We start from the raw sequence: 26,371 nt of genomic DNA, 5'->3' as shown, positions 1-26,371 counted from the left end.
TCCTTGGGGTAACTAGATAACAACAAAAGAGAAAAAAAACTACACAGGCGTGAGAAACTACATATATACATACTTTCTCATTTAGAAGGAACTTCAGCTGATAAATACTTGGCCGGACACTATTCTCATGTCCTTGGGGTAGCCAGATAACAGCTAGAGTCAGCTAGCAAAAGGGGGCTCAAGGTTGCTAGGATACGTGAGCAAAAAATAACCTGCCACTGAGGTAAAACGCAAAAGATGGCAAAGAGTAAAAAAAATAACCCATTACATTCCCCACTGATTTTTGTGACTGATTCAAATCCTTGAATCTTGAGTATTTAATTTATTATACTGGCTATGGAGAACTAGTAGCTTTACTGCTTGAATTCTACGTTTGATATACTTTACTAGGCAGTTAATAATGTAAGGTCCTACTGTTAACGTAAAAAGGAGAAGGGCAAGCGGCCCAGTTAAGGCTGTTAAAAGAGTTGTTGCCCAAGGGGACATAGATAACAATTGTTCATACTAATTTTCATCTTTTTTCCTGGCCTCTTCCCTATCCTGCAGCCTCTTTCGAAGCTGGCTAAGGCTGTCTTTTATAACTCCAGAGTGGTTAGTATAAAAACAGCAGGTTTCTTCAAGAGCTAAGCATAATCCTCCCTGTTTAAGAAGCAAGTTTAGACCTCTTCTATTCTGTACACTACTTCTGCTAGAGAACTGAGTGAATTTTCTAATTTACTGATACTTTCTTCTAACGTTCCTAAATTCTGATCTATTTGAGCACTTAAATCCTTAAAGTTCTTGTCTCCAACTAGTAAGGCCGAGGTTCCTGTGGCAGCAGATCCTGCTATTCTAAGGCCAATGAGCGCCGGGACCAGTACTGGAGCTCTCTTATACTAGTATAAACCTTCTAACCTTAGGTGCTCTCAACCTTGACTGCTAGAATAATAGTATACTTGGGGAAGGATATGAGCTAAAATACACAATTCAGGAAAACTGGGATCTAGTGCAGAGGAAGAAATACAGGGAGTTAATCCACTTGTACATGCAAACTAGGTACCTGAAGGAGCAACTAAGACAAATTCCACTGTACCTCTGGGGGGTAGGGTAGTCATATGGGCGCAGGAGCTACTATACGGGGAAGTGGTGAGGGCAAAACTGGAGGAGAGAACACAAGCTCCCTGGCCTTCAAAAGACCCTAAAGTTAGTTTAGGAGCATGGCCCCACCAGCAGTCTTGGGGTCTTTTGGCTAACTGGGATAGAGTTAAGTTCTGTATATTCTTATTTTGGTTACCAGAACTGCGGTTGGCACCTATGCCAACATAATATGGAGGCTCTGGGTTAAGGCACAGCCAGCAGTCTTTAGTCATGTTAGGCTGCATCTTGTTTAGATATTGAAAGACAGTGCTCAGGGTCCTGAATATAGGCTGGGTCTCCGGCTCCGGGGTAGTAAGTGAGACTGGTCTGAGAGTGACCGCCCTAGTGCTTCGGGGGCCTGGTTTCCTAGAAGGGGACGGTGAAGCTCTGGGCAGGGGCGGGGGTGCCTTGGGCTTCTCGGGTAACCCGAAACCTGCAAGGGGACTGACTGGGAGGCTAGGCTGGGAGATGCGACGCTTTTGGATGGTAAGGAGAATTCCAGGATCCTGACCAACTGCGACAAGTCTCAGTCCCCAGGTTTTTCCACTTTCCCACTGTTTGTCCCAGGGTTCGAGAGGCCACATTGAGACAGGATTACAGGTGCGCAAGGTTTCACATGTCATCGGACCTTTAGGCTGGCTCTGGGAGAGGGATGTATCAGAGCTGCCTTGCTGGCTTATAGTAACATAAGACTATTGGGGACAGTAAAACTCTGTGGGTTTGTTACACGGTGGGGATTCTGAGAGGGGGCACATATAATATTGAATAGATTGTAACTGTTTTTCTCCTGGTAGGGTACCGCACCCAGGCCCGGTTAAAGCTTTATTAAAGGCCCTAGTACCTAGCCGGGCGCCTAACGGCCCTGGAGGGAGTCTTGGGGTCCACTTTTGCCCCCATTCTCCAGGGTAAAACTGATTACCGAGAAGGGCACAAAGGTCAAAAGTGGGGCTCTAGGAGTGCTAACCTGGCTGATGATTTTTCCGTCTCCAGTTCGGGAGAGATGCCAGGTGTAATTAATTTGACTCCAAAAAACCTCCGCTGCCTTGCGGCATACCTCTTCAGGGGAAAGGCTAAGGGAGTAAACCCCGACAGAAAATCCGGAGCCGGAGTCCCTAAGGCGGTTTGACGTTGTAGTCAATACCGGCAACTCCTGCGGCGCACCTGAAGCCAAGCTGTATTGACTCCGTCTTTCCCTTGGACCCTTCAGCTGCGAAGAGAGGGGGGGTCTGCTGCATGGGCAACAGCAGACCCTCCATATCACCCTGCCCAGGCTCTGTAGCTTCAGCTTCACTGGAGAGGACACTCCAGCGTCATCGTAAGATGTCAATTCAACACAGGAGGAGACAGATACCGTGTCACTCCCGAGTCGGACTGCACAGCCATTCTCGGCGGTGCAGATAGACTCTTGAGTAGCTACACCATCGTCTCTCGGGACGGACGGCTGCCGACGATGACGATTATTTACTTGTATTACATAAACTACTTTTGCCCACCTCTGTATTTCATTCTTACTTATGAAAATGTTTTCAAGTTTTCTATTCAGAGTTTTCTATTTCATGCATGGACCTCAAATTTATTTTCACTCCTATGTGGTGCTGACTAATATCAAGGTTTGTCCATTGTAGATAATCTCAAAAAAAAAAAAAAAAAGATTTCTGTTTTAATAGTTAAGCTCATTTCCTTTTAAAAAGTCGGTTCCCACAATATTAAAATTGTCCAGTTTAACATGGAGAATTTTTTCCAGCCTACATTTATCTGTATAGATTGTCCATCATCTAAATCACAAAATGAGGTTCTAATTTGTAATTTGTTCTGGCATGAAATCGAGTGTAACATGTATTGCACATATTTTACTTTTTTATCTTTTTTGCTCATTACTATAGGTTTTTATCCAAAGGTTTCCAACTGCAAATGTTTTGAAATTTTGATCCTATTCTTAAAGATAAGGAATTTTTAAAAATTAGTTTACTGTGTATAAAACTCATTAAAAATGTTGAAGTATCAATGTGGAGAAATCCATGGGTTAGAAAAAAGGAAGTATTGAGATAATTCTTTATCTAAGACTGGCTTCTCTCTGCTGAAGTGGTGAAGGACAATATAAAGTGTTACTACAGTATACTCTTGGTATCTGTGGTCTTGCCGCAGGTGTGGCATTTGTACGCATCAGGTGGTGTGAGCACCATGCCCTCCTGTGTGCCTATGGCTTTGGGAACAGCCAGAGCTCTTCTGTCTGTCCCCTCCAACTCTAACCAGGGGACCCCCAGAAAGTAAGGAAGAGGGGAAAGGAATTGAGGGACTGTATGGATTTGCTGCATCTAAAGGGTAAACACCTCACAGTAAAAAACTGTGGTTGAAGACAAAAGATAGTAGTATATGCTAAATAATTGACTAATTTTTTTTTCACATACTTTCCCTTTTCAGATTTTGAACTATTAAACAGATTTTTAAACTCCTGTCTCAGAGAACTTGGAAATCATTTCCCTCCCTCCCTGAGGAGATTCTGCTGAGTGGCTGGGAGGGGAGAAAAGAAAAGGCTGGCTGTTAGAACACCAAAGTAGGGAAGAGAGATCCCCTGGGGCTGGACACCAGATAGGAAGAACTATGTGGGTGACGTGTATGTGGGGGTGTGTGTGTAAGGGTTCCCTGCAGAGTCAGAAGTCACATACATATGATACCACTATGTGAAAACAGTAACCATCACTCACCAGAGTCCAGAAACAAACAAATATGTCACAAAGTTAAAGGGTCTTTTGATGAAATGGCTGCACTACTTCTACTCATCTGCATTACTGAGATTTCTAGAAGCCTTGCTTTCTTTTTAAATTGAAAACATATTCACAAAACAAAGATGATAACCTATTTTAGCTCTGTCTTTCATAATGAGGGTGCTCAGAAGAAGGCCAGTTAGAGCCACATAATTTAGGTGCTGCAAGACATCTTTCCCCTAATTACCCTATGAATTCATCTCAACACCATTAGAGGGTGACTTAAGTATATGCACACATGTTAAGGCAGTCTTTGAAGTGCAGTCCTCTGCGTAAAATAATGTTAGAAACCACAATAAAAGAAACCAAATATGTCTTAAAATACAAGGTGAAATAAGATTCTTAGAGTAACCTTTAAACATATTCAATATTGTATGTTTGTGCAAATTTATCAAATTTCTAGTTTCTCTCTCTCTCTCTCTATATATATATATAATTGGAAAATTCTAATTTGGGGGATGTCAATTTTATAATTGTTCAACTTTTTGAGAAATTTCAACAACTGAAAATATTAATTGTATGGTGGTGGGTGAGGAAATCCCTAATGTAAAACAACCAGAAATCCAGTGCTGGATTTTTGTTGAACTATATTCCTTGCTAAGACATATTCAAAATTAACATTTTAGAGGTGTCAATTGTTTTGATAGTATTTTTTTTATAAAACAGTAACTGCAGAAAATACAAAGGTTCCTAAATCTACCTAATTATAGCTTCACATATAGACCTTTTAAATGAAGAACTCACAGTAATTGCTACTCTGAAGTAGTGAAGTATACAAACCTATCTGTTTTTGTTTAAAAAACACACAGCTGTCCCTTTAAAAGCTTTCAGGAGGTAAAATTATTTGACTTACCAACACAGGAAATTCCCAGCATTTATGGGTCACACACAATTTTTTTGACCATGTTCTTTACATTTAGTAGTGAATGGCTAAATTTGAAAATGCTGACTTGTTACTGAAAAATGACGCTACATTCTGTCATCTAACGAGTTATTTTATATTCAGCAAATTTCTGAAACCCAGAGTGTAAACATGGGTGTAAAAATATTCCATTAGCCAAGTATCTTTTAAGTAGCTTTAAAAAATAAGCTTTCAGAGAAATTGAAGATGTGCTTGTTTGTCAGCTTAGACCTACTTACTCTTCATCAGTATCAGGAAGTTTTACTTTGAATTAATGCAGAATTACAGCCTGGACAGTTAACAAGATACATGAGAGTAGAACTATAAATAACAAGACAGATTTTCTCTACCACAAATGGAAATTTGGCATTCTATTCATTATCTTGCATGGCAAGTAATACTATTTCAACTGGAAATTTGCAGTAGCAAGCAAGGACGTGAAGCAAAGGACAGATTAGCATCTGTTCCTACAGCTCACTTACTCACTCCGAGTCCAGTCTTCTCACCTATAGACTAGAGAGTATACTGATTACCTTACACTTAACGGGAAGACTAACTACCATTGTCTGGAAATACATAGTCTAGTATCTTGGACATGAATCCTTGATGATGTTGAGTTTTTGTGATCATTGCTATAAATTCTGATCACAATTGTGGCACATGTCTGTGCAACTCCCTCACATCCCATTAGATTTTCCTGGATATGGTGCTTTCACTCCCCAAAGTCGCACCAGTTACCGCTCATCATCAGAGGGCTACCTTTAGGCTTCCAGGACAAAGAACAGAGTACCTGGAGATTTATTTCCTCCAAGTACAGCTTGGCCACTGATCTAGGGTGGGTAGAAATACTCTAATTTCCAAGACCCAGGCAATCTGAGGCATGGCCCACATGCCTCCAGAACTTCTTTGTAGGGCGGAGGCAGAGCTCGCCTTCCTAGAAACTTGCCTTTTATTACACCCTCATTCAGACTTCTCACCTTCCCAGTCCCACAGTCTGTTTGTCTTCTGTTTTTCCTTGTATTTCTTAGTAAACCACTTTTCTACAAATCTTCATCTGAAATTCTGCTTCTAGGAAACACCAATCTAAGTCAGTGATGAAGAAGAAGGTAGAGGAGGAGAGAAGGAAGGTGGGTGTGATGATTAATTTCATGCATCAACTTAAGTGGACCAAAATGTGCCCAGATATTTGGTTAAACATTATTTCTGTGTGAGTCTGTGGGTGTGTTTTTCTATGAGATTAACATTTGAATCAGTAGATTGAGTCAAGTAGATCGCTCTTCCCAGTGTGGATGGGCCTCATCCAATTTGTTGCAGGCATTAATAGAACAAAAGGCTGAGTAAGGAAGGATTCACTCTCTGCCTGATGGTTTTCAAGCTGGGACATCTGTCTTCTCCTGCCTTCGGAGTTGAATTAGAATTTCTACCATCAGCGCTCCCAGTTGGTTCTCAGGTCTTTGGACTGCAGAGCATGGGGTTTCTCAGCCACCAAAGTTGTAAGAGCTAATTCTTTGCTTTATATGCACACATACATGCACACACATGTCCTCTACTGGTTCTGTTCCTCTGGAGAACCTAACTGATACAGAGGAGAGTTCAGAAGGAAAGAGGTTCCTAATATTCTTCACTTCCCTTGAATTAAAGTAAGAATGGGAAGTAGGGGGCAATAAGCTTGCCTACATAGACTATTTCTATAGTAGCTGATGGAGCCAGGACTGGCTCTCCACTCTCCCTCTCCAAGGAATATTTGGTTGGGGATGGGGGGGATGGACAAAAATATAGGGATCAGAAGATAGATTCATTCCCTGTTGGATTTCCACATGTACAATACTGTCCATTTTGCAACATTTCTCTGTATTATTCTAGAACCCTGCTCCTATGAGCTTGCTTAAGCATTCCCAGTGCTCATTGAATATCTGATGCATAAATTAGTGGCTGAGTAAATCAATAGAATAAACTTCACAGAATCATCTCATGAATGCCATATTTTGAGCATAATATTTTATAACCTGCTCTTTAAGAGACACTGCAAAGTGTGATGAGAATGGGGGCCAGGATCAGAAACCCTAAATCCTCCACACTGTGTTGTTACTACATACTTATCTGACTTGGGACAAGGTGCCATTTTTTTGAACCAAAATATTCTATTAGCTTTAACATTATAGCTTTCTACTAGAAAAAAATAAGGTTGGGAACAACAGAAAACAAATTTTTTCTGTTTGAACATTGTATAAAATCCAGAATGATGACTAGTGACCAATCCTAGGACCTGAGGCATATAGAAGTTTGCAGTCCTCCTTAAGACTACAAAATTATAAATTCAAATTATATATTATTTTAAATAATAAAAATGTTGCAACATATTATCAAACTCAAAAATTAAAGAGCACAAATATCAGAAATGTAAGCCAGTAATACATTTTATTAATTAACCATCTGACACATATCCATTTTCCTAAATTTTTTGTTTATATACTCTTTGATTGCTTCTCCGTATGATAATAATTTTGCACTATCATAGAGAAATTAAAAATATAATTTATTCTTTCTTTGGCATAATTGAAAAGTTATTTTTATTAATGACATAGAAAAATTTTTAATGATTTTGACATCACAGCTTTCAAACTCCATTATGATATGCTCTGTAAGTTTTTGACATGGTGAATCTTCTGCTAGTCTCCTATGTTTTAACTTTTTGTTTGGTTTCCACAAACATACTTTCCCCCAATTATGTTTGAATATTGATCTGATTAAAATTTATGTAAAATATACAAAGTTAAAGTAAGGCAAACCAAAATGCAATTTTAATTTGCTGCTCTACAGTATTGAGCAATTGTGTAATAAATTTCTCTTCTGTTACATACAGCAACTTCCTGAAATATGTATCAATGCCCTTTTATGTAAATAAGCTAAATAGATTTTTTCTTTTCATTATGAGTACTTTCAATATAGAATATTAGCACAATAATCATCCATGTAACCACTACCTGTATTCAACAATTGTTAACATTTTGCCATAGTTACTTCATCTGTATGTTTGTCTTTTCACAGTACCAGTAACAGTTTTGCATGACACTTAATCTGAACCTGCCAGCCTTCCTTAGGTAATGATGAGCAAGATTCTCTAAGACATAATATGTTTAGGGGCATAAATTTTGAAACTTTTCACCCAGAGATATTCACATTGCAGTATACCAACAAGTTTTCTTTTAAATTCTATTTTGTGTAATTCCTCTATATAATGCATATATTGCATATTTAACTGTATATGCTACGTTAGCCAGTATATCCAAAGATGAGAGAACCTGCTTTTTGATTAGGCACACCTGAGAATCAAACCCTCAGCTTCCCAATTTAGTCATATTCTGGTGGGTGGTTTTTCCCAGGTTAACTGAGGCTTCACATTTTAACTCACCAATTTCCTCCATTCCTCCATGCTTCCTGCACCAAACACCATAGTTCACATTGTTTTAAGACTTCTGGACATGGATAGTAAAAGGATTCCTAGAAGTCACCAGTACTCCTGGAGAGCTAGCAATTTCTTCACTTTCCACAGCAGTGATTATAAACCAAATTAATTATCCAACAACTTTTAAATGGAATCCCCAAAATGTTAACAACCATTCCAGTCCAACCTGATATGAAAGAGAGAGAGAATAATGTGTGTGTGCGTGTGTGTGTGTGTGTGTGTGTGTGTGTGTGTGTGTGTTTGGGGGTAAGGGTAAAGGAAAAGAAGCCAGGCTGGAAAGAAATAATGGTCTTCAGCAATTATGACTCAGAGAGTTCTCCTTTAATGCAAATGGCTTTAAAAAGAGCCTGTGTACATGACGGGGCCTGAAGTTGTAGTTGCATGAGCTTCGTAGTATGTATGTCTCTGTTCCTGTCTGTCCTCTTATAAATCTCTGGAGAAAACCAAGACCAAGACGCCCAAAGCTAGGATTCTAGAATCATCCTGTGAATGGGCTTATAGTTATAGAGGAAAATGTTTTTAATTTCTGAATATACAAGCTGAAGTATTTAAGGATGAAATGTCCTGACATCTATAATTTACTTTAAAATGACTTGGAAAAATTAAGAGATATATGCATTGATGAAGCAAATATGACAAAATGTTAGAAAGTATAGAACCCAGATTATATATATACAATGTCCACTGCACCATTTTGCTCCTTTTTGGTGTGTTTGAAAACTTAACGAAACTAAAAATAAGGTGCTATATGAAACTCACTTACTCAACAGAAGAGAAAGTGTAGGCCTGGAGGAGCCAAAGCATTTCCCAAGGTCACAACACAAGCTGCTCCTCATTCTCTGGGGCTGCTTCTCTTGATGAAAGGAGCCAGGGTTCTTACTTAGAGGATTTTCTTGAAATCAAGTCAGGTTTGTATTTGACTCCACATTCTGCAATCTCTCCTTCTGAACACAACAGAAACAGACAGGGATTGTGATCAAAATGCTAGAATGTGACTGTCCCCATCTTCCTTTTGTGAGTATGGTCTAGGCAGCAGAGATGGCCAGATTATACTCTCCTCCCCACTGATCTGCTTTAGCTGATCTCCAAGACTGAATTTCTTGGTTGCATGCTAATTCTGGTGTTTTGTTTGTATTAAGCAGTTTTCTTTAATGGATGCATCGGGTATTATTCAAAGAAAGCAGATGGCCTGGGGAAATCGGAGGATGCTTTCTCCTATATGAGGAGTTTCTGCAACATATGAAAATGGACTAAGGAAAAAGAAAGCTGAGTTTACCCAAGCTCAATGTCTACAGCATTCTGATTTTGTTTTAAAGAAAACTCCTTGGCAGTTGGTCAGGTCACAAATATATATTGAGTTTGTTTTCTCTGTACATTTCTATCCTGGCACAGGGCTGTCACCCAGCAAATAATGACAGCAAGAAAGATGCCAAGAGCAAAAAAGGTTCAGGCAGAGAATACAAGAATTCATCTGTGAAAAACAACTCCCCAGAGCTGTGGACATGGTGGGAGACTCCCAGTGGAGCAACAAGCTTCAGAGCCCCATAGGATGCACAGATACCACACTACTGGGGAGAGGAGTCTGTCAGATCCTTAGAAATGTTCACTTTTGTTATTCTCAACTTTTCACATAAATACGCTTTCTCAGGACTGCTCTAGTGAGGCTGGCTGTATGCCTGCTTGCTTACTAGGTCACGTAACCAATACAAAAATACACTCCTCCAAATTCCTAAGTATTTACTGTGAGACTCACTGAATCAAAAGTCCCAGGCATTTGAGCCCTTTAGTATAGACTCAGGCCTGCTGGAGAACTCTTCCTGCAGCTAGTTTCTGGTAATGCAGCGGCGAGCAGCAGGCAGCCACGGCCTTTATGGAGCTTAGAGTTCAGTGACCATAGAGACATTAAACACCATATTAAAAATAAATTTTCAACATTTCAAATTCACAGAGGTTTGCAAAGGAGGAAAGGGAGTCTTAGTCATGTAAACATGGAGATCTACCTGTCTTTTCATCTGTCTGATCTCTAACAGACACACACACACACACATACATTTTACTACAATACCCTAAGAAACTTGCTATCTGCCATAACTTCTTAGGTTACAAAGAAGAGCTTTCTTAATTAATGGTGCATCAGAGTAAGATTAGATGTTATGATGAGGAGGCAGAAATCTCAGACAACCTCGTGGGAATCCAGAAGTCACAGAAGCTGGGTATATAGGCTCCCTAAAAACTATGGGAACCAGAAATACCTCAGCTTTCCAGGGCAGCTCTTTCTACTCAGTTAACTCTTTGCACCCCAGCAAAAGGGCTACATTGATATCAATAATACTATTGAAAACATGTACTAGACATTGTTATAAATGTTTTACATTTATTTGTACATAAGAAGAAGACTAAGGCATAGAAAATTTAGGTGACTAAAAAATAGAAAATTTGAGTTCACACACAGGGCCAAGATTTGAACACGGAGTCTCACTCCAGAAGACTTGCTTTTAGCTATTAACTTTTCTTATTATATTAGGTTGGCCAAAAAGTTTGTTTTTTTCCATAAGATGGTTCTAGAAGCATTTAGTTGTCTAACTTCATTCAAAACAATTTTTTTAGATTGCAGTGTGACAGCTCTCATATCAGCATGCATTTTTTAAAAAGTGTCAAAACTTGTAAATTTTTGTGTAGCCATTTTAATATTGAAGATGGAAGAAAATATGGAACATTTTCAGTATATTGTGCTTGATTATTTAAAGGCAGGTAAAGAAAAACATAACTGAAATGCAAGAAAAGATTTGTACAGTGAATGGAGAAGGTGCTGTGACTAATCGAATGTGTCAAATGTGGGTTACAAAGACTCCTGCTGGAGATTTCTCTCTGGACGATGCCCCACAGTCAGGAAGACCAGTTGAAGTTGATAGCGAACAAACTGAGACATTAATTGAGAACAATCAATGCCCTATCACGCAGGAGATAGCCAACATACTCAAAATATCCAAATCAATAAAGTTATTGGTAAAAATGAAAAGTGTATCTTCTATTTTACGGAAAAAAACATATGGATTTTCTAGCCAGCCTAATATTTATTCCACTTTCCTTGGCCTCTAGTTACTAGCAACTAACCGCCTCATCCTCTGTTCAGCATGCTGTACACACTCCTGCCTGTGCGCAGGTTCTGTTTCATAACTCTGCCACTGACTTTTCTCCGTGTCTTTTTGCTCCTAATCCAACTAACAACTTACTTTAAATCTCTGTATCTCAAGTCAAAATTTCAGAAAGAGAACATCTAATTGTCTCTATCAAACAGTTCTTAGAGTAAAGCACTCCTCTTGCTATAACTTGGCTGCCTGCAGGTCAGATGCCTGTATCAGTTACCTATTGTTGTGTAACAAGTTACACAAAAATGTAGTGACATAAACTAACCATGTATTATGCTTTTGCATTTTGTGGGTGAGGAATTTGAACAAGGCCGAGTAGGGACGATTTCCCTCTGCTTCGCTGTGTCTGGGCCTCTTTAAAGTCTGGGGGTTTTAACATCTGAAGGCTCTTTCTCTCACATATCTGGACTGATGCTGGAAGGCCTCAAACAGTTGGGGCCAGGAACAACTGGGTTCCCTTGGGTATCTCTATGTCTATATACCTCCCCAAATGATCTCTCTGGGATGGTGGATTCAGGGTAGCTAGACTCCATATAATCTCACAGCTCCTAAAGTTTGTATCTCAAGGGCAAGGAGAATCAGGGAGAAACTCTACTGATTTTTTACGACCAAGCCTTGGAATTCAGGAGTCACTTTTTTTTTTAGTCTCAAGCTCACCCAGACTCAGGGGAAAGAACCCTTGATCATGAATAGGAGGGAGATAGGAAGCTGCTCATGGAAACACTCATCTATCTGACAATTTCTTCCATAGGTCTCCCTGACCTCAAAGTTACAATCTGCATCTTCTTTAGAAACTACACCTTAGTCACCAAGTCCAAATGCTAGAACTGTGATGGTACCACTAGAAAATTAAATTGTCTGCTCCGGCAACTGTATTATTGTCCAAACTAAGTTTACAGTGCTCTTCCAGTATGAAGCTGTAAGACCACGAAGCAAAGGGCCTATTTATTGTCAATGTGCTATGGGTTTATTCTGTGGGAGAAGTTACTACATTATTGCACATGAAGAGTATATATGACTCTGGGTGCTACTCTCCACCCCAAACCCTGGACTATGCAGTATCTTTCCCAACCTTCTGGACAAAGAGTCAGAAAAGGTATCTCCTTCAGTTTGGGGCTGAGCAAAGAAGATGCTGCCGACACTATACTGTCCTGAGAGGAAAGGGACTCCATTCACCTCCCTTTTCAAATAATTAATTTGCATGTGTTTTACAAATACTATTGCAATATTTCTTCTGTTTTTATAGTTCAATTATAAATTCTCCCATAATAAATTATGGTTATGTTCCCTAATCTACCGTGGGGCAAGTACTTTGTATGATAATACTTTTAGAGAATAAACAGTTACCAGGAGATTATGGTTCCCTGAACACCAGGAACACATTTAATTTTGAGGAGTTCTAAAATAACAATCAGCTTTCCCTCTTGGAATTGTTATTTGCAGTTAGATTTATAGAAGGCCTTAGGTGGTTTGTTTCATTGTTTGTTTCCCGAATATCCTCTTCTCAAAGAGATCATATTATGATGCTGTGTTTTTGTTTTTAAATAAGATAGAATCCTCTTTGCTTTTTGATTATAAGGTGATATATTTTTCTTCCATATTAAATTTGAAATCTAACATCATTGACTCCAACTAGATAAAATGTGAACAGAACCTTCTTTTGGGGGCATTCCTCCCACATTATCAGTAATATCCTAAGCATGGGATTATGCAAATTTGCAACAAAGCCCATCTCTTCTCTCTCCAACACCTCAAGCATGCTTTTCAATGATAATTTTTTTAACAAGATGTATCATATTGATAAACCTCTAGCCAGACCATAATGGAAAGACTAGAGAAAGCACAAAATAACTAAAATAAGAGAGGGAGAAGTCCCATAAATTCTAGATTTTTATGGTATTATATGGATAATGAAAAATTTAATCCAATAAATCTGAGGTTTTAAGTGAAATAGATAAATTCCTTTGATGATACAATAAAAAAAAAAAGTCACCAAAAAATAAATACTAACCTGAACAACCCTGCATATATTAAAGAAATTGTACTTGTAGTTAAAAAAAATCTCCCTATGTTGCCAGGTTGGATCTTGAATTATCCCAGGGAAAACTTTATAAAGTATATAGTTATCTAACTGCTGTGTCATAAACCTGAAAAAAGTATCTCTTTACAAAGACAACTGCAGGCTTAGATGGCTTCATTGATGAATTCTGCCAAAAATTTAAAAGAGATTATACCAACTCTACAACTTCTTTCAGAAAAATTAAAATTAAGTCTATAAAGTTAACATTACTCTGCATCAAAACTGAAAAAGACATTACTAGAAAAATACAAATCAAGACCTTTAATAAATATAGATACATTAATCTGCAACAATAATAGCAAATATAATCCAACAATATATAAAAGAAATAATATTACATATCATGACCAAGTGAAGTAATACATCTCAAAAATGCAGGACTAATTCAATATCCAAAAATAAATCAATGAAATTCACCATATCCATAAACCAAAGAGAAAACAGATGCAGAACAAGTCTTTGACAAAATTTTTCATCTGTTTGTGATTTGAAAAACAAATTCTGAAAACTAATAATGGGAGGAAACTTCATCAACCTGATAAAGAATGTTTAGAAAAATATATATAACCAACATTGTACATAATAGGGAGAAACTAAATGTTTACCCACTAAGATACAAAACAAAGCAACGATATACTTTTGCAGCTTCTATTCAAAATGGTACTGGATATTTTAGCCAGTGTGATAAGGAAAGAAAAATAAGAAAAGACACCCAGAATTGAAAGAAAAAAATAAAACTATCCCTTTTTACATATGAAATGATTGTTTACATAGAAAATCCCGAAGAAACTATCACAAAATTACTAAAATAAATAAGTAGGTTTAGCAAAGTTGCAGGATACATGTCAAATATCCAAAATCAAGTATAAGTTTATATATGAACAATTGAAAATTGAAAAAATTTACAATAGCTCCAAAAATATAAAATGCTTTAATAAAAATCTTACAAAAATATGTGCAAGACCTTTCCATTGAAAACTATAAAACACTGATGAAAGAAATCAAAGGAGACACAAATAAATGGAGAGGCATACCATCTTAATGGACTGAAAAGCTCAATATTGTTAATATCTCAATTCTCTCAAAACTCATCTATAAATATTTGTGAATATATGTAAAATAGACAACATGATACTAAGTAATCAATGGGTCAAAAAATAAGTCACAAAGAAAATTAGAAAATACTTTGAGATGAATGTTAATGAAGATATACAAAAACTTATGGTATGCAACTAAAGAAGTGCTTCAAAGGAAATTTATAGTGCAAACATCTACATCAAAAAAGAAGAAATAAATATTATTTTTAAAAAAGAAGATCTCAAGTCAACAATATAATCCATGTTAAGACGCTGTAAAAAAATAAGAGAGTACATGTGAGAGAAAGAGAGCTTTTAAGTCCAGAGAAGCAGAAGACAGAAAATGGTATGAATTACAGTGGTAATTAATAAAATCAAGAACATGGAAACAATGGAGAAAAATCAATGGAACCTAAATTAAATTTTTTGAAAAGATCAATAGAATGGAGAAAACTTTGTTTAGGCAGATGAAAAAAAAAAAACAGAGAAAAGACTCAAATTGCTAAAATCAACACTAAAAGAAGGAACATTACTACGGACCTTGCAGAGATAAAGTTTACAAGGGAATACTAAAGACACATTAATGGGAACACTAAATACCGTATGACACTTAATTAAATAATTTAGATAAAATGGGAAATTCTTTAAAAGGTACAAACTATTTAAAAAAACTGATTCAAGACCAAATAAAAAATCTAAATACTTATAACAAACAGAGATTGAATTACTAATTTTAAAACTACAAAAAAAAAGAAAACCCCAGGCGTAAAATGGCTTTGCCAGTGAATTCTACCAAAGATTTAAATTTTATATACAAATTCTTTACAAACTCTCCCTAAAAATTAAAGAACTCCTTATTTCCATGGGCAGGGGAAGGCAATAGGGAAAAAAATTGGAACAACTGTAATTGAAAAATAAAATAAGTTAAAGAGAACTCTTCCCAACACATTTAATGAGATATATTTTGACACAAAACCAAAGACATTACAAGAGAAGAACTGCAGGCATAACAACCCTCCACAAAGCACTAGCAGATAAAACAATGCATTATATAGTTAAATTTATCTAAGGAATGCAAGGTTTTTCAACATCCAAAAAGTCAATTAAAGTAATATGCCATATTAATAAAGGACAAGAAAATCACTTTATTATCTCAAATGCAAAACTGCACTTGATAAAATTCAACACCTTTTCATGACAAAAACACTAAATTACAAAGAAATTGAAGGGAACTGCTTCAAACTCATAAAAAGCATCTAAAAGAAAAAAAAAAAAAGTAAGAGACTGAATGCTTCTCTCCTAATATCAGGAATAAGATAAGAATGTTTGATTTCACAACTTTTATTCAACATTTTACCTGAAGTTCTATCTGTGTTAACTAAACAAGAAAAATAAATAAAAGCAATCCAAAATGCCTTTATTAACAAACTTATGTTATTTACACAAATAATTTAAGGCCATGCCTATAGAGCCAATAAAATAAATTCAGTGCAGTAATATATAAAGGGTAAGAAAAGTGATTATGGAAACTAAAGATATAGTTTATATTATCCAAATTAACAGCCATTTTCCTAAACAAACTTCCTCTTTTCCTTTTCTAAATTTACTACAGTGGTTTAAAATACATAGAATTCATTACAGAATTATCTGTCCAATGCTGAAGTTTACATAATCATTAGTGTAGACACCTTTAAGTCAAGCACACAAACATCCTTCTAGAAAGGTCCTTGGAGAATCGATAAGAAAACAAAGTAACTGAATTTATTTCTAAATGATTCATGTAATTAAAGTTTTACATAATTGAACATGAATTGTAACTGGAGTTTTGTTTCTGTATTCTGGAATACACACGATGGGAAACTTTTAGTCATAAAGCATCTCTGTCTCAGGATGTAAATGCCTTTGACATTGCTGGATGATTTTGTCACTGAGGGAATGGGCACCATCTGTCCCTGCTTAGTTGTGTTGAGAATGTTGACCTGACAGCTCAAGGCGAAACTAGAGAAGCCTGAAGGAGTATCTCCATTCCTTTTAACCTAGTAATGTGTTATCTGAAGTGTTGCAAAGCCATATGAGTGGAGGTCTGTGAAATAAAGACAGTAGAATTATTGTCAGCCTGTAAAAGATTAATTATGGGAGTTTAGAAAGCGAAAGACTTACATAGAAGCTATCTGGGTTCAGAACCAATGACCTTTTCCAGCTGTCATACAGGAGTAAAAGGGGCTGGGGAACAGATTATTTGCTGAGGATCTAATTGAGACTGCTGAGTTAGAGACCCCAGTTAAGGAACACAGATGAGAGTAAGAAGAGGCTACACTGATGAGGGTGTTATGTAATTAGATTAGAATAATATTCTACTTAATTCCCAATAAACTTGGAAAGATAGCTTTATAATCATAATTCACCTTTCATTTTAGTTTATTATAGTCACAAACCAGAAGAGAAGCAGACACAAATGTCATGCAATTGCAAAGGTTTTATTTCCTTTGACCCACATGTCTAATTTTATAAGTAGTCTATTATCTCCACTAACACTACATATGTGTAGCTAATCAATTCATCATATTACTCATCCTAAAACATTCTCTCCTCTCTCCTCCTTCTATGCTCTTATTTTCTGTTAATGGAATTAGCATCACCTCAGTTGCAAAGCCTGGAATCATTTTAGCCCTCCCTCCCATCCATTGCTTGTAATTAATTGATTCTACTTCCAGAATATATCTCTAATTCATTCTCTATTTTCAGTATTGCAAGAGGGCAAGCATGATTTCCCATTGTATGACTATATTTCCTTTTTCGTCTTTCATATCCCCTGCTCTGACTTTCTTCTCCTTTGTAACTTATTTATGAGGTTTCCTCTGCCTGGAAGCCCACTCACTTTCTATTTATCCTCTAAGACCTAGATAAAATTTTGCATCCTACATAGAACTTTCTGGGTCACATAGCTACGAATAATTTTTGCCACTTTAATGTTCACAGAATGGGGCTGAAACATATTCACCTAAGGATATGATGGGGACTAGATATTGAAATCATAGCATTGTTGGCCAACATAGGTATCTTTGCAGTTCAGGCCACCATGTTAAAAAAGGATGACAGATGGCCAGTACAACAGCCTACCTAAGAGACTTTCCAAGGAAGACTGGAAAATAAAAGTTGGTGAGTCTTCTTGCTATATATAGAAGTTTGGTTAACTCCATAATAAAAAGAAGCATCACTGAACATTTTAGTACAAAAAACACTACATATGAAAAAGAAGAACGTGTTTTTAAAGGGAAAAAATGCTTGAATAATCCACTGGATTTCTTTAAAAGGATAGATAACCATTAAAGTGATATGAGCCCCCGTGGTATGAATGTCAGACTTCTGTGAAAAAGAAATGTCTGTTTCCTTTTGCTCCATATTTCATAGCCTGTAACAATTACACAATGTTTTTCACAGTTCTCTAATAATCTATGCCTTTCATATCTCCATGCCTGTTCATCTTTTTCTTGGTTCTTTAAGCTACATTAAATGTTACTTCTCTTTTTTAAAACTTTCTCCCAAAGCAAAGAAATAAATTCACATTCCTATTCAATATCCTGTCCTTTTGCCCCTATCTCAATTATGATCACACTCACAATGCTGTCTTAATTACTTTTTTTAAAAACATACCTCTACTATGGATAAATCCCTGGCTGTAAGGACTTAGCTATTCTTCACTCTTCATACCTCCAGAATCTAGTACAGGATCTAAGACATCGTAGGTGGTCAACAATGTTGGCTAAGTAAAAGAATAAATGGAACATACAGTGGGACTGCTAACCCCAACTTGAAAGAAAAAAAACAGAAAAATGAGATTCAGAATTTAAATTACTTGCTCCTATCTAGCTAACTAATCAGGAGAAAGCTAACATTCAAACTTAGGTTTTCTTACTCCGAGGCTAATGCTCATTTACCAAATTGACTCACATGAGTTTCTTTGCCATATTCTTGAATATTCAAACTAGGTGACATCCTTGGAGCTTTAGCTAGATTTTTAAAAAGAAAGAGGCATACTTCTTTATGCAGAGGCAGAACTGTAATGGGCCTTCAATACAATAATTACATAAAACAATTATATTTGTGTACATGGAACATTCACAAAAGATTTGGGTAAAACAAATTAAAACAATTCTTAACTTTGAGAAAGTCATGCTCTTCACAAATCTACCATTCATATGACTATCAAAGATGGATAATTGGATTTCATGAATCTAGGTCTGAAACAATATTTGATGCAAATAGACTTCAGCCTGATAAAAGAATATGCCCCTCGGTGTTTGTGGTACTAAGAGGATATGAAATAATTAATGCAGACTGCTAACTGTACCAATATGTTAGTTTATCCAGGCAAAAGAACTATGTGACTAGAAAACAAATCAATTACTTCAGGTTATTTGAGATTGTTTTAAGTGCTCATAAGCAGGGAAATAGCAGTCAAATCTCATGTCCATATTGTAAACTGATTAGCCATATATCCTATTTCACGATTCATTCCCACTGTGTCTACAAATTTGGCAAATGAGCAATTCCAAGAAATAGTTCCACCTATCAACATTGTCCTCAATGGCAGGACTATTGGCAAAGATAAGAAAAATCAGTTATTCTGCTTACACCAGACTTGAGGTAAAACATTCTAAGTTTGACAAAGACAGAAGAGAATATTTCTAAAGGAACCATTCTACCCCTTTTGTGAAGACATGATGTTCTTCGTCATTGGATTTTTTTTCTACCAAAACATACGACATTGTCTACTTCAGGTATATGAGTTCAGACTACCTGGATCGTTGGTCTGATGCATGCTAGCCACATGTGTGCTGTTGCCCCATGCTCTCCTTAAGTATTCTTTTTCTGTATTAGTTTTTAAAATCATTATGTAATTTGCTGTCAATTTATGCAGAACTGTTGAAGTTTGATGTCATTTTGGTCAAAATTTGATTGCATAAGGTCAAAAACTCTAACCTAAGGTCATTCAATTCTCTGAATTACTAGATTTACTTACTAACAATTCTTAGGATATTTTTCTTTCACCAGCTCTAACTGCAACTAGAATTTATGGTTTGGGATCTTTTAAAATCCAAATGCAATGGCCTAGTGCTTAAAGCCTGAAGCCTTCCCATACTGCCACAGAAACCCTCAGTATACCCAAATCTAAAAGATGGGGACTTGGCATTTCATTCTGTTTTCTCCCATGAAATGGTTCTCAATACATTATTTAATAATATATACTCATACACTCTCAGCAAAATCTACTGGCAAATGATGGCCATGAGAGAGTATGTATGGCCCATTGATTCAATCCATTTACTTTTCCATTACATTCATCTTTATCATGATACACACATGAAGTTTTTTAAAAAACACAGAATTTTCTCCTTGTATTCATCTTTCCAATTTATACATTATCCATGAATTGTAAAAGAAAAAAAGTGAAATTTTCTTTGTGCATATATGTTCTGAGCTATGGGAGTCCTATCTTCTTTGAAGTAACAGGGTCTCCTGCATAGGGAAAGAATTAGTACAAATTTTGATTCATTCAAAACATGCTTATCCCCTTGGCAGCTGGAAAAAGTAGGTTTGGTAGCATATTTCTCAACTCATTGAAAAGAGTTTATATTTGCATACACATGCTTAATGGTCAATTAAAGAGCCATTCCACAGGCTGCAGTAAGCTGGGTTTCAATTCACAACTCTCTTGGACTTATTTAGTAACAAAACAAATGGCAGTATGTTTCGCATTGAAGATCTCTTTTCTGTCTTTTTTACCTTAAATGTATACAATTTTATTTGTCAGTAATACCTCAATAAATTTATAAAAAGTAATGTTTATATGTTTTAATAATTAATAAAACCTCTATATCTGTTTTCTAGCTGCATTAACAGTAGGACTTTCTGGTTAGTGGGGAAAAGTCTTAGACTGACTTCTGAATTATATGTTCAATGGCCTGCAAACAAACACACACTGGCCTTGCACACCTGGTCTCACAATTTCTGTTCTCAAGTCAACTTACCCACAATGCAATGGACACACTATATCTGACCCATGTCGGCAATCCCCATCCAGATGATAAGCATCCCCATTAGAGTGTCAGGCTTCATACCTGGAATGGGAGGGGTTTTGGAGAGCGCACCTATGGAATGTGTAATACAGGCTATGTGTTCCATACAGCTTTCTCCAACAGAACTAACGATAGATGACCAGCCAATGCACACACATTATTGCACATGTGATGATTGTGAAAGATGCTAAACAGGGTCAAGTCATCTTCACCACCTTGGTTATCAGTGGTTTTCTTCTTATCTGGAACACAGTACCATATAAAAGTCTCCATATCTGTATGCCGTGTCCTGTCAGGTGGTACTTTATCTTTGCAGAGCCTTTATCTCCTTTGAGCCTTTATATTGGCTGTATTTTCAGAAGAACATTCTCATGCTCTATCAGGGTTAGATCATGCAGTAACAACATGACAAATTCATCTCGTTGTTATGTGAGATGCTTTATGAAAGCAAGGGAAGTTGTCCTAAATAATCTGGGAATATGGGTGGGCCTAATTAAATCAGTTGAAAATCCTTGCAAGTAGAGCTGAGGCTTCCATACAGGAGAAATTCCACTTATGGACAGCAGCTTTAGCTCATGCTCAGGAGTTCTACCCTACTTTCCTGACGGTCTGCCTTATAAATTTCACACTGGGAGCCAGCCCCCCTAATTATTTAAGTCAATTAATTCCAATAAATCTATATTGTAAATATATATATATATAAAGTTCTGTTTCTCTGGTTGGAAATCTCTTTTCAATAAAGGCATCTGCGGTACACGGTTTACTTGGGCAATGGTTAAACTGAAACTAGGGAGGAAAGTCTCTATCCACAGTACAGGTGAGCAGAGAGGCGGGGCCAAAACTGAGAGAACGGAAGTAGAAATTGTATTCCTCAAAAATCTCTCTATATTATATTTAATTTTAGAAATATGTTTGAATGACTACTCTGGGAAAGGTATGATAAAAGTTGTTTCAGGGACTGCTCAGATGTAAAACTAGTTTCTGAGTCTTTATCTCAATAAGAAAGGCTAAGATAGCCTTCTAAGAAATACACAAAAAGTCAAAGGCAAAGCATCTAGCAATACATGTCTTTCTTAGTGCCCTAGCCAGGAAATTATAAATAATTTTCAGAATACAAAATAAAGTTCTGTTGTAATTACAAAAAAGGAAGAACACAATTATCTTTTAAAAACCATTTCTGCATCATGGAAAAGTTCCATCTGTTCTTTTTAAAATAGCAGAAATATCCTGTTTTGCAGATGCTTAGCTTTGTGCTGACTAGTTAAGAAGCACATGGTGATGTCGGCAAGGCAAATAAATGGAGGAGGAAGAAGAGACTGAGGGCTAGTCTGGCAGCTGGATGCAAATGTACTCTTATTTCACATGACCATTAAATTCTCTTCTTTCAATAATATTTACAATTTTTTGGATTACAGTTACAGAGGAGAAGCACAACATTTTATGTATATTTATGTTCCAAAAGTCTCATGGGAGGAAGCTGTCAAAACTTTAAAATACTCTATACTATGTAAGGTAAGCTGGCTGTGCCTCTTTCTGCTCAGACCTGCTCCAGCCGGCCCTTCCTCTGCTCTGTGTTGTAGGAAACCATATTTCCTAGTCTCCACTGTCCTCTGGCATGTAGTCAGCTGGGCCAATGCGAGGTATTGATGGAAGACTGGAGGCAGGCTAAGGAGTGGAGTCAGGGTATTTCTTTCCTCTTCTCTGCCTCCAGTGACATCGCAGGCATCGGCTGAGTCTCCTCCCTGATTCCAGCTCCAAGCAGACAGCCCCTCAACTCTGTGGTTCCAGCTCCACAGCACAGTCTCAGCTTCTGGGCTCTGGTTACACCACCTCCTCTGTGTGCCTCTCACCCCAGGGTCCTGCTAGTCTGCCGCTAGTCTCTGGGTTTGCTCACCATCTCCTGTTGGGCTCCTTGACCCTTACATCACCTGGGTAAGTAGTGTCCAGTATAAAATTCCCTCTGTTTGAAATATTCACATTGTCTTCCACGTTATCTGACTCACTGATAACACTGTATAACTCTTTAATCCAAATATTGGCGGTGAGGGTTTCCCCTGCCACAGGGTGAGGCAGGCGCTTAGCTGTCCAGTACCTGCTCCCTCTGATTCTGCAACCATATCCTGACGTAGTGCTTCCATTCAGAGCCCCAGTGGCTTCAGAGTACTGTACATCACATGCTGACACCCCTCTTCTTCCTTACCCAGTCTGGGCCGGCTCAGAGCACCTTGGCAAGTCATCAGAACGTTAACCTGTTGTCTTAATATCTGACATCTTTATGTGGAACTCTTCCTAGGGTAATTTACTTAAAATCACCATTTTCCCCCAAAGCAAGAACCCTCCAGCACACTTCTGTTTTTTCAGTAGTATTTTTGCTACCTGAATTCCCTCGCTCCAAATGTCATGGTAGAATTTCAATGCATCCTCCTCATTTTTCTTATAAACAATTAGTTGCCACTAATAATGAATCTTCATAATGGTCCCTGAGTTCCTTTTTCATCACTGCCACCCTCAGGCCCACATCACCTTCACCTGACTGGTTTTGTGAGGATCACCTGGACTTGTTTATCTGCCTCTAAGTTTGGTCAGCTCTTATCAATCCTCTGTATAGTTTAATTGGTGTTAACACTACTTTCATAGCTAGTTCTTGGTCATAAGCTTCAATTATTCTCCTTATATTGCTTATAAAACCGTTCAAATTTAGCTTTGCATTCAAGACGCTTATGATCAGTGAAAACATACATTCCCAACAATAGTTCTTTCCCTTCCCAATATATAAAACCTCTTCTCTGGTCATTCTGAATCTCTCAGGTTAGACTGTTTATGATTTGTTTTTCTGGACTCTGATCCCCAAGGCAAACATAACAGTCAGACTTTATTTTTTAAATCTCCATCACCCCCATCCCTTCCCTGAGTATTTACACATTCTAAACATTGTTGTATTGTTCTGTAGCTCTCTGAAGATTCAGAATCCAGTCTTGGCCTGTCTTGAATTTTTTGGTTTCTGAGAGAATGGATCATGCTTAATGAAGAAGGAGGCATGCACACAGGGGATTGAATTTGAACTAGAGGCTCTTTAGACCAGGAGATATACATCCCCCCAAAAATTAAATCCCTTGGGAGAAACCTCTCTGATCTATACAGGTCCTATGAGCTACTTTATAAACAAGAGGGCCTTGCAGCTGAAATGAGGCTGAGTTAAATTTTGGTTGTGTTTGCTCAAGCTGCCTCATAATCAGGCAACTGCTCTGATATTTAAAACCATTAAAACATTGGGCTTTGGTGCCACTGATATGTATAAGAACTTCCCAGAGGACAAGTAAGCCAGCTGTTGATACTTATGTGACCACTACAAAATTATCAAAAAAAAAAAAAATGTACTTGAACAGTTTAACATTATCCATAAATACGCTGCTAATTCATCCCTGCTAATGAGAGCTTCCAAAACAGTTCCTAAATCTTTTGCTGAACATCTGTGCTAAATGTGGGTGGTTATGAGAGTACCAAGTACATTCAGTTTTCACTAACTTACTGCTATAGGTTAAAATTTATCACACAATTTTTTATTAAAAATAACTAAAAGTGCTGAAAGCATAGAACATAACTTCATATGAAGAAACAATATCATGTTTTATTATAGTCTTTTTTTATACAATTCAATATTCTAAAGGTTAGTGCAAAATACTTTAGATGAAGAAAACATCATAGAGATCCTTATAGAGGACTGAAAACTTGTAATCACTTGCTCGTAACCCCTGGCACCTAAGGATGATGCAGCTAATTTTGTTTTTTAGGCGAAGTCATTCCTCAGCACTCATCATTTTCCCAGCTCAAGCTGCCTTCTCCTTTGTTCCCCAATTCTAAGCCAGGAAAACCATCTAGAGCACTGAAGGGGAATAAGAATGAAGCAGCTAGATCTTCTACTTCAATTATGAGCTCAAAACTGAATGATTACAAACTTCTAGGGTTTTTACAGATGACTTCAAAACACAGCACCCAGAAACCACTGGCTTCTCCACTGTCTCTGTGAATTCATTCAGCCCCATTGGAGGGCACAAAGGATGAGAGTGGCAAGGCAGCCAGTCTAATGACCTCGATCCTTCACAGCACAGAAGGTCAGCAGCAAAGACTTTGAAAACCTAAAACCCCAGCTTCCCCCTGATACCCACAATATTCAACCTCTACACCATATTTGTTCAGTCATTGAAATGAATAAAAATGTTGTATTAAACACTTGGAACTTGATAATTATATAACAGAAAAATCACTAACTCTTTGAAATCAGAAGAAAGGGAGTCCTAGGAATCACACATACACATACAAAAAATGTACATTACATATCTAGATAATATAAGGCAAAACAATTATTTTGTACAATTACCAAATAGTTAAGTCATAATAATTTTTCTGGCTTTTGTTACCAGAGAAGCTTTGACACTTCATCCTACTTTGCAATTTTTTAATTACACTTTGGCTTCAACAAAATGATGGGGAGGGTGAAGATAGAGGTAATTATTGACATGCCCTAATAATGAGTGTTAGTTAGCAAGCTCTGTGGGAAAAAAGTTTTGTATTTCATTTTATAAAAGGTTACTGATTAATTTTAATTTTTAATGTATGCCAAAGAGAATGATGGTCAATACTAGGATTTCACCTGAATGAAATTCATGAAATGATTAAAAAAATTTTAAATGCTGAAATTGAAAATAATAAAAGAGATAGCTTGAACAGATATTAAAATATGGCAAAGCTAGCTTTTAAAATATACTGTTGAATGAGTAAAGGAACAGACAGGCTATCAATGAAATAGCATAAAAAATATAGAGACAAGCAATTAAGAATTTAACATATGATAAGGTAACACTTAAAATCAATGAGGGAAAAATGGATTATTCAGTAAAATATGTTAGCTCAAGAGCGGGATATAAAGTGTACGTGTGGAGTGTGTGTATTTAGGTTGCTATAGTATACTTTATACCAAATGCCTACAGGTGGAGTAAAAGAAAAATTTAAGTAATAAAAGTACTTGAAGGAAATAGATGTGAACATAATTGTTCTCTTGATGATGAAAAGGACTTCTTAAGCTTTACAAAATGTAGAAACCAAAAAACATGTGACTAATAAATTTGACTACATAAAAATGCAGAAGTTTTCTAACTACAAGGAAGACCATAATTTTCTTTTAAAAAAATGAAAAATGGTAAAAATGCAAATTACATGAAAGATCCAAATTCTGTCTGATCTAAACATCTGAATCTATATGTACATACATATTTATAGAAAGAATAACATCTAACATCTGGGAAATATCAAAACAATGCATATGCCCTGTGTAATCCCTGATTTGTCAAGGGCCATAAGTGCCCATTCTAATTGCCAAGGCTAGTGAATTCAGCTCAAAGTGTTTTCCCTATCCTTACTGTCCCCAGGAACAGAACATGAGCCAATGGGAATCCCAGCTGGACAGAAAGAGAAAGAAGAAAACATACCAATTCTACTATAGTAGAGTGTGGAAAAGACAAAATGGGAAGAATCATATAAAAGTATCCCAGCTCTTCCCTCCTAGACTAAAGCCATAATCAGGAGAGGCTTGTGACCCATCTGAATTAGTTAGAAACTCTGAAAAATAAACTAAAAGTTGCTAACTGAACTGGTTAGGGGAAAAGGGGAGAAGTTAGTTAATACTTTCAGGCTTCCCTTGGCTCTTTCTGGATGTGAAATGCTTCCAAGGCTGACAAGTG

At 37.0% G+C, this 26,371-nt stretch overlaps 1 long non-coding RNA gene across 5 annotated transcripts in view; it reads left to right on the top strand.

The window, feature by feature from the left end:
- Nucleotides 1–11,190, top strand: part of LOC150022322 (uncharacterized) — a 98,492-nt gene extending 87,302 nt beyond the window's left edge. For 3 of the 5 annotated variants that reach the window (XR_016509331.1, XR_016509334.1, XR_016509333.1), the window contains 3 exons: nucleotides 3,538–3,670; nucleotides 5,855–5,909; nucleotides 9,391–11,190. This is a non-coding gene — a long non-coding RNA (uncharacterized LOC150022322). Of the gene's footprint in view, nucleotides 1–3,537; nucleotides 3,671–5,854; nucleotides 5,910–7,830; nucleotides 7,877–9,390 lie in introns of those variants that run through there. The other 2 variants (XR_016509329.1, XR_016509336.1) reach the window with 2 other exon arrangements.
- The last annotated feature ends 15,181 nt before the right edge of the window (nucleotides 11,191–26,371 follow it).

This window comes from Furipterus horrens, unplaced genomic scaffold (assembly GCF_987537825.1).
Source record: "Furipterus horrens unplaced genomic scaffold, mFurHor1.1.pri manual_scaffold_1, whole genome shotgun sequence".
Lineage (NCBI taxonomy): Eukaryota > Metazoa > Chordata > Mammalia > Chiroptera > Furipteridae > Furipterus > Furipterus horrens.
The sequence above is the reverse complement of the archived record's forward strand: the minus strand, read 5'-3'. Positions and strand labels throughout refer to the sequence as shown.